This window comes from Aegilops tauschii, chromosome 2 (genome assembly GCF_002575655.3).
Source record: "Aegilops tauschii subsp. strangulata cultivar AL8/78 chromosome 2, Aet v6.0, whole genome shotgun sequence".
Lineage (NCBI taxonomy): Eukaryota > Viridiplantae > Streptophyta > Magnoliopsida > Poales > Poaceae > Aegilops > Aegilops tauschii.
This window is the reverse complement of record NC_053036.3, coordinates 378,289,496-378,298,753: the sequence shown is the minus strand read 5'-3', so window position 1 is coordinate 378,298,753 and position 9,258 is coordinate 378,289,496. Positions and strand designations below refer to the sequence as shown.

General features: G+C 53.6%; 1 long non-coding RNA gene across 1 annotated transcript; it reads right to left on the bottom strand.

Annotated features, from left to right (window-relative positions):
- Positions 1-1,533: 1,533 nt before the first annotated feature.
- LOC141042027 (uncharacterized) lies at positions 1,534-3,751 on the bottom strand. The gene is made up of 2 exons (XR_012203833.1): positions 2,795-3,751; positions 1,534-1,792 (listed from the first exon to the last, which is right to left on the bottom strand). It is a non-coding gene; the product is annotated as an uncharacterized lncRNA (long non-coding RNA).
- Between the last annotated feature and the right edge of the window lie 5,507 nt (positions 3,752-9,258).

The window sequence follows — 9,258 nt, the reverse complement described above, 5'->3', positions numbered from 1 at the left end:
AGACTCAACAATGCCAGCGATTCGATCAAGCAGGGGGGCTCCTAACTCGGGGATGGCTCTGATTACCAACTTGTAACACCCATGATGCGGCTATATCTCCCACGTGTCGAGGCATGACTTAGAGGCATAACCGCATTGTGGTTTTGTCGCAAGAAGGGTCATCTTCACACAATCCCATGTAATGAACAAGAATGGGATAAAGAATTGGCTTACAATCGCCACTTCACACAATACATAATAAAATCATACATCATTCAAGATACACACATAGGTCCGACTACGGAACCAAAATAAAAGAAGACAACCCAACTGCTAGATCCCTGATCGTCCCAACTGGGCACCACTACTGATCAAAATGAAAAGAAACAACACAACAAACAAGATCTTCATCGAGCTCCCACTTGAGCTCGGTTGCGTCACCTGCACTGGTATCATCGGCACCTGCCACTGTTTTGGAAGTATCTGTGAGTCACGAGGACTCAGCAATCTCACACCCGCGAGATCAAGACTATTTAAGCTTAAAGGAAAGGATGGGGTAATGAGGTGGAGCTGCAGCAAGCACTAAGCTTATATGGTGGCTAACATACGCAAATGAGAGCGAGAAGAGAAGCAACAGAACGGTCGTCAACTAGTAATGATCAAGAAGTGATCCTGAACTCCTACTTACGTCAAACATAACACAGAAACTATGTTCACTTCCCGGACTCTGCCGAGAAGAGACCATCACGGCTACACACACGGTAGATGTATTTTAATTAAGTCAAGTGTCAAGTTCTCTACAACCGGATATTAACAAATTCCCATCTGCCACATAACCGCGGGCACGGCTTTCGAAAGATAATACCCTGCAGGGGTGTCCCAACTTAGCCCATTATAAGCTCTCACGGTCAACGAAGGATAAACCTTCTCCCGGGAAGACCCGATCAGTCTCGGAATCTCGGTTTACAAGACATTTCGACAATGGTAAAACAAGACCAGCAAAGCCGCCCGATGTGCCGACAAATCCCGATAGGAGCTGAACATATCTCGTTCTCAGGGCACACCGGATAAGTCAAGCTACGAGTAAAACCAGACCTCGAGTTTCCCCGAGGTGGCCCCGCAGGCTGCTCAGTTCGGACTAACACTCGAAGGAGCACTGGCCCGGGGGGGGGGTCTAAAATAAAGATGACCCTTGAGTCTGCAGAACCCAAGGGAAAAGGGGATAGATGGTAGCAAATGGTAAAACCAAGGTTGGGCCTTGCTGGAGGAGTTTTATTCAAAGCGAACTGTCAAGGGGGTCCCATAAATCACCCAACCGCGTAAGGAACGCAAAATCAAGGAACATAACACCGGTATGACGGAAACTAGGGCGGCAAGAGTGGAACAAAACACCAGGCATAAGGCCGAGCCTTCCACCCTTTACCAAGTATATAGATGCATTAATTAAATAAGAGATATTGTGATATCCCAACAGAATTCATAAAATCCATGTTCCAACAAGGAACAAACTTAAACTTCACCTGCAACTAGCAACGCTATAAGAAGGGCTGAGCAAAAGCGGTAACATAGCCAAACAACGGTTTGCTAGGAAAGGTGGGTTAGAGGCTTGACATGGCAATATGGGAGGCATGATATAACAAGTGGTAGGTAGCGCAACATAGCGATAGAGCGAACAACTAGCAAGCAAAGATAGAAGTGATTTCGAGGGCATGGTCATCTTGCCTGAGATTCCGCTAGGAAGAAGAGCGAGTCCATGAAGAAGACAAACGGATGTAGTCGAACGAATCCTCACAACTCCAGAACGAAACCGAAGCTAACGAGAGAAGCAACCCGGAAAGAAACAAACAACATAGTAAACAACCATCACATAAACATGGCATGATGCACAACCAAGTATGATGCATGTCCGGTTTAATAAGGCATGGCATGGCAAATGCAACAAACAACACTACAATTTAAGTGGAGCTCAATATGCAACGAGTTGCATATTGACGAAACACCACATTCCAAACATTTAGTTCGCTCTTGTTTATGTACCCAACAATATTAAATGTTGATTAACATGGCAAGAGGTGAGGCATAAGTAAACTAACTATTTAGGCAAGTTTAAATGAGGCCGGAACAACAAACAACAATTCCGAAAAATCCTCATATGCATATTTCGAATTTGCTACTGTTCTGCCCTAAACACAATTTTAATGTTGTTAAACAGGAAAATAAAGTGCACCATGTTAAACTAGGCATTTTCCTACCCCATTTACATATAAAGTTTAATAAAATCCGAGCTACGGTTATTTAGTTATGAAATAAATCATTTTAACATATTATTCGAGCAAAATTAATCAAACAACATTTTAAACAATTTTAACATGGGCGAAAGTGGCATATAATTTAACTAGCTGAAATTCTAGACATTTTTCATATATAAATTATTTTAATCCGATGCACGGCTGTGAAGTTATTATATGCATGATGTATGAGGGGTTTTCTGCAAAACTGCACTCTCTGGATAATATGAAATTCGCAGCACGCCAAAAAAATAGCAACGGGCCGAATGCAACGCACTGTGCAAGCCCAGCAGCTGATCTGGCCCGAAGCAGAAGTGGGAGTGCAAAATAACAGGAAAAAACTAAGCATAAAAAAGGGGCGGCTGGGACTCGAATCCCAGACCCCTTGAATGGATAGAGGCCGCGCTAGCTACTGGGCTAGGTGATATGCTTGCGGTGGAAACATAGTGGCAATTCTAAATAACCTCTACTTGCCAGAACAGATCTAGGAAAGGATCGAAGCTTCGTTCATGGAGGTAGCTGCTCACAGCGTGGAAAACAGAGGCCGGCGGCCATGGCGATGCAGGGAGGTTCAGGCGGCGAAACTTGGCGAGGCGGCGGAGGCAGGGCTTTCCGCCGGCGTGGCCGGATGCGGAGGAAGGAGGTCCGGCGGGGGCACGGGTCTCCAGGGCGTCGGAGCTCCCTGTACGAGCAGATAGAGAGAGAGATGTGAGGAAGAGATAGAAGGTGAAGGGGAAGGAAGAAACAGGGGCACGGGCGCGGCTTGGCTCACCGGAGCTTCGCCATAGGTGTGCGGGCACGGCGGCGTTGCCGGAGGAGATGTAGGCGACGGGGAGGGGCTGGACGAGGAGGAGGGCGCAGCCTCAGACGCTCGCGGGTACAGGGGCGCGCGAAGCAGTTCCAACTGGAGCTCGACGTCGAGGTTGCCGGGGCGGACGGCGCTGGTGTCGGAGACGAGCGGGACGAGGGACTGGCGAAGAACCCGGCAAGGCGGACGAGGCGCATGGCGTCGGGGACGGCTGGAGGCGGAGGGAGGCAGACACGGCAGCGGCGGCGCGGACGTGCGCTCGATGCAGCGCTGCTGCATCCAACTGCAGAAGAACTACAACGGCGCCATGGCGGTCTCCTGTGAGCGAAAACAGAGAGAGGGAGGGGAAGATCGTGAGACAGAGAGGTAGAGAAGCAGGAGGGGAAAACGAGCGGGGCTGTCGGGGCACTCATCTCCGGCGTTGATCCGGTCGCCGTTGTCGACCGGCTGACGAGGCAGGGTCGAGGGTGATGGGGAGCTGCGGTAGGAGCTCGGGCAGGGGCAGATGCTCGAGGAGGGATCGAGCGAGAGGAGCTCGGGCCTCGGTTGCGGGATTGGGTGGATCGAGGGAAGGAGGTGGTTGGCCCGATCGGGAAATCGAGGGAGAGAGGGTGGATCTGGAGGGATCCCGAGGTGGGAGATGCTGGCGGCGGCGGGATGGGACTGATGGGGCAAGGCTCCTAATTTCTAGGGTTGGACTAATATATATCTCATGGGATTAGATTAGAGGCTATTTGGGCCCTCCGATTTAAATCGGACGATCAAGAAAATAGGCTAGGATCGTCCAACAAAGAAAACGGTGATGTTTTATAGATGTTTGGGGATGATCCGGACCCAACGGTAACGGTAGTCCGGTTCGGGTTCAGGAAAGTTTCGGACACGGGCGAGGGGGCGATGCACTGTGTAAAGAGGGACTCCGGTTTAAGCAAGAGGGAAAACGAAGAACAAGGTTGGTCTCAAAACGGTCAACGACGACAAGGGGGAAACGCGGCAACTACGAACGAATGCAAGTTTTAAAAACAATGACGACAACGAGTGCCGATGCAATGCGGATGATGCGATGATGAATGCAACAAACAAATAAAACACACGGCGGTCACGCAAAACATGGCAGGCGTCTGGAGCGTCGGTCTCGGGGCGTTACAACGGCGAAGACATCACACCGGACTACGGAGCGAGCACCCGGCCTCAGCCTGATAAGACCTCGACGAGTGGGCCGCGGGATGCCGCACCGACTGTTGCCGGTGCCGACCAGGCCGAGACCCACCAGTCGGCCGCTCCACCACCCGGTGCCTGTGCCTCCACCGACTCGTCTGATCCGCCTGCTCCTCCTTTATCCTAGGCGGCCATTTATCTTACATGTTTTTCTGTCTTGTAACTCTTGAGCAAACAGGTTAAACTCGTGCAGTTCCACCCGCCGGGGGTGTAGTTCAACCTCTGTTGAATGCTGGCCATGAGCCTTTTGCTATGTAAACAAGTTATTCTCGCACAAGTTTGTGCTCTTGCCGAATTCTAGCTTGATGGTTCTTTTCGGTTCTTTTTGGCTTTTTCCTTTGCCGCCTTCCTTTGGCTGCCGCCCTGCCAGCCGGACAGTCGCTCTGCGGTCTGTGGCTGGTTCAGGGACTTGGTCGTTTAGGACAGACAAGTACTCCGGCTGCCTAGAACGTAGCTAGTCAAGCGAGAAGCCGGCCAGCCGGCTGCTCAGTAGCAGGACGGTGAGGCGAGGAGCCGGCTTAGCCTATGCTAGTATTTTACCTTAGTCATTTTTCATGTGGACATCATCTCCTGCCTTTAGCTCTTGCCAGTCGGACAGTCGCTCTGCAAGCTGCGGCTTAAGGCAGGAAAGGGCTTAGATGTCGCCACACTACTTGTCCGATCTTAGGTGATATCAACATAGGACAAGGCAGCGAGCCCCCGGGCCGACTAGTCGGACCCGGTGCCGGGCGGAGGAATGAAATAACACATTCACATGCATAATCTTATCATGCAGATAAAAAGCGTAGTCCCAGAGTGCACCTCAAGGGACCCGCTGTCTTTCCATAATACAAAAGGTAGAGTGGTACATACAGTGCGTCAACTGTAAAATCGACGAAGAAGATTCGCGTTCCATGGGCGCTCTGTTTCCTTGCCGGAATCGTCCCTCTTGTGTTCCCTGGGCTTCTGCGCATCGATGAGGTAGTAGAAGTCGTTGCCCAAGGCTTTGGCGATGATTAAAGGCCCTTCTCAAGGGGCCGAGAGCTTGGGCTGGCCGGCTGTTTGCTGGATCAGCCGGAGCACAAGGTCCCCCTCTCGGAAGGTTCGTGGCTTGACCTTCTGGCTGTGGTAGCGGCGTAGGCCCTGCTGGTAGATGGCGGACCGGCTGAGTGCCGTCTTCTCGCGCCTCCTTGGCCTCTGCCTCCGTGTACATGGTGACGCGAGGCGAGTCAAACTCGATGTCAGTTGGGATGACGGCCTCGGCCCCGTACATGAGGAAGAACAGAGTGAAGCCGGTTGCTTTGTTCGACGTGGTACAGAGACTCCAGAGGACGGCCGGCAGCTCTTCGATCCAGCAGCCAGACGAGCGCTCCAGCGACTCGACCAGTCGGGGCTTGATGCTGGACAGGATGAGGCCGTTTGCTCGCTCGACCTAGCCGTTTGACTGCAGACGGGAAACAGATGCTAAGTCTAGTCGGATGCCCTGCATCGCACAGAAACGGGCCAAGGCACCTTTGGCAAAGTATGTGCCATTGTCGGTGATGATGCTGTGCGGTACTCCATACCGGACGGTGATATCTGCGATAAAGGTCACGACAGTTGGACCGTTTGGTTTCTTGATTGGCTTTGCTTCAATCCACTTGGTGAATTTGTTGACGGCGACCAGCAGGTGGGTCATGCCGTCGCGTGCTGTCTTGAATGGGCCCACCATGTCCAGCCCCCAGAAAACAAACGACCAAGTCAGGGGGATGGTCTTGAGTGCAGAAGCCGGCAGGTGTTGCTTGGAGCTGAAGCGTTAGCACCCCTTGCACTTTTTGACCAAATCCTTGGCGTCGTCCAAAGCAGTCGGCCAGAAGAATCCATGGCAGAAAGCTTTGGCGACAAGGGATCTGGAGGCCGCATGGTGGCCGCATTCGCCTTGGTGAATATCTCTGAGGATTGCCTTGCCCTTCTCCGGCTCTACGCAGCGTTGGAAGACGCCAGTCACACTGTGTCTAACCAGCTCTCTATTCACTATCGTGTATGCTGCTGCCCGGCGTTGCACTTGCCGGGCCAAAATCTCGTCGACTGGTAGCTCTCTGCTCACTAGGAAGTTGAGGATGGGCTGCGCCCAAGATGGTGCTTCTACCACTGTCATCACGGCCACTGGTACCAGGGCGTTGGGTTGGGAGGCGGCGGGTTGGAGCTGGCCACTGCTTGCTGCATCGTTGAAGTCCCCGGGCCGATTGCTGCAGTCCCCGGGCCGGGTGCCACTACTGCAGTCCCCGTGCCGCCTGCCGAAGTCCCCGGGCCGGCTGCTGCAGCCCCCGTGCCGGGTTGTGAAGTCCCCGGGCCGGGTGCGACTACTGCAGTCCCCGAGCCACCTGCCGAAGTCCTCGGGCCGACTGTTGCGGCACCCGAGCCGGATCCGACTGTTCCAGGGACATCCGGCACGAAGATGGACTCAGACTCCGGCGAAGGCTTGATAGACGTCTTGCGCAGGCACTGGAGGGAGACGCCGTCTAGTATTGCTTGCCGGGTGGAGCCAATCCATGCCAGGTCATCAGCTTGCTCGTTCTCGGCTCGTGGCACGTGAAGGAACTCGCACCCGTCAAAGTATCCACTGATCTGCTGGACGAGGAAGCGGTAGCTTGCCATGTTTGCATCATTGGCGTCCCAGTTGTCGGACGACTGCTGGACCACCAAGTCTGAGTCAACGTAGCACAGCACTCGGCGGATGCCGATCTCTTTGGCCAGTCGGAGCCCATGGACAAGCGCGTCATACTCGGCCACGTTGTTGGAGGCGGCAAGTGAATTTGCAGCGTGTATCTGAGCTTGTCGCATTTGGGAGAGGTGAGGATGATGCCGGCTCCCAAATCAGTGCGCATCTTCGAGCCATCGAAGTGCATCCGCCAATGCGTGGAATTCGGCGCTGGCGGCAGGTACTGGGTCTCGGCCCAGTCGACGAGGAAGTCGGCCAGCGCTTGGGACTTGATGGCGGTGCAGGGCTGGTAGAGGATGGTGTGGGGACCCAGCTCGATGGCCCACTTGGCCACCCGGCCTGATGCATCTTTGTTGCCTATGATCTCGAAAGTACTGCTCTTGAAAGTACTGCTTGAGCTTCTTGGTGCCAAAGTACACGCCATAGCACATCTTCTGGTGGTGGGGGTAATTCTGCTTGGAGGCCGACAGCACCTCACTCAGGTAGTAGATGGGCCTCTGGACCGGCTGTGCCTTGCCGTCTTCTGGGCGCTCGACCACGATCACGGTGCTGACCACCGGGCTGGTGGCGGTGATGTAGAGGAGCATGGGTTCCTTAGCAGTCGGAGCAGCCAGGACAGGCGGCGTGGTCAGCATCTTCTTAAGCTGGAGGAAAGCTTCGTCCACCTTGTCATTCCACTCGAAGCAGGTTGTTTTCTTCATTAGCTGGTACAGGGGAAGAGCCTTCTCACCCAGCCGCCTGATGAACCGGCTGAGAGATGCCAAGCACCCGGTGAACTTCTGGAGGTCGCGCGGTCGGGTGGGTCTCTCCATCTGCTCAATGGCCTTGCTCTTCACAGGTTTGCACTCGATGCCGCGTTCAGAGACAAGGAAACCAAGGAGCTGGCCGGCTGGGACTCCGAAGACACACTTCTCCGGGTTGAGCTTGATTTGAAAATGGCGCAGATTATCAAAGGTCTCCTTGAGATCCTCCAGGAGGGTGCCGCGCTTCTCCGTCTTCACCACAATATCCTCTACATAAACTTGGGCATTTCTGCCGAGTTGCTTGAGGAGGCACTTCTGCATGCAACGCTGAAACGTGGCGCCGGTATTTCTCAAGCCGAACATCATGGTCAGGTAGCAGAAGACTCCAAATAGTGTGATGAAGGTGGTCTTCAGCCAATCGGCCAGGTTCAGCTTGATCTGGTGGTAGCCGGAGTAGGCATCAAGGAAAGACAACAGCTCGCATCCGGCTGTGGAGTCAATCACTTGATCTATCCGAGGCAAGGCAAACGGATCCTTGGGGCAGGCTTTGTTGACGCTGGTGTAGTCAATACACATGCGCCACTTGTTGTTCTTCTTCAGTACGAGGACTGGGTTGGCAAGCCAGTCCGGGTAGAACACTCCCATGATGAAGCCGGCTGCCAGAAGCCGGACGATCTCTTCACCAACAATTCTTCTCTTCTCTTTTGACAGGCGGCGGAGGGGCTGCTTGACCGGCTTTGCATCCGGCCTGACATGTAGCTTGTTCTCGGTGAAATCCGTCGGAACACCCGGCATGTCTTTGGGAGACCATGCAAAGATGTCCCGATTCTCATGGAGGAAATCAACAAGCTCGCTTGCCTATTTGCTGTCAAGGTTGGTCACTACGATAGTATGCCTCTCCGGGTGCTCTGGGTCCAAGGCAATCTTCTTGGTCTCTTTGGCCGGCTGGATGAGCCCTGAGTCTCCGACTCCTTGGATTCGGATGGTATGTACGGCTGCTTGCCAGCCATTGCTACCATCCAGTCAAGGAGGCGCTTCTCTTCAGCTATGACAAGGGACTCGGCCAGCCGACTGCTGGCGGTAGCGCATGTGACCGACTTTTGGTAGTCGCCAGCAACGGTGATGATGCCCTTGGGACCCGGCATCTTCATCTTGAGGTAGGCGTAGTGAGGCACCGACATAAACTTGGCGAGTGCTGGCCGGCCCAGGAGCGCGTGGTAGGGGCTTTCCAGATCGACCAACTCGAACCAAATTGGCTCTCGGCGGAAGTGATCCTTGTCATCGAATAGGGCGTCTATCTTGATCTTGCCGATTAGAGGAGGAAAGGCCGGGTACGATGCCGTGGAAGACAGTCCGACTGGGTTGGAGCTGTTTCTCTTTGATGCACACCTTCTCCATGGTGTCACGGTAGAGGATGTTGATGCTGCTACCATCGTCTATCAGGATTCGGGAGAAGCAGCAGGCCCGCCTCTTCGTTGAGAAGGTTGAGTCCAACACCATGGCGTAAGCACCTGGTGATGGCATCATGGCCGGGTGGTCAGCATG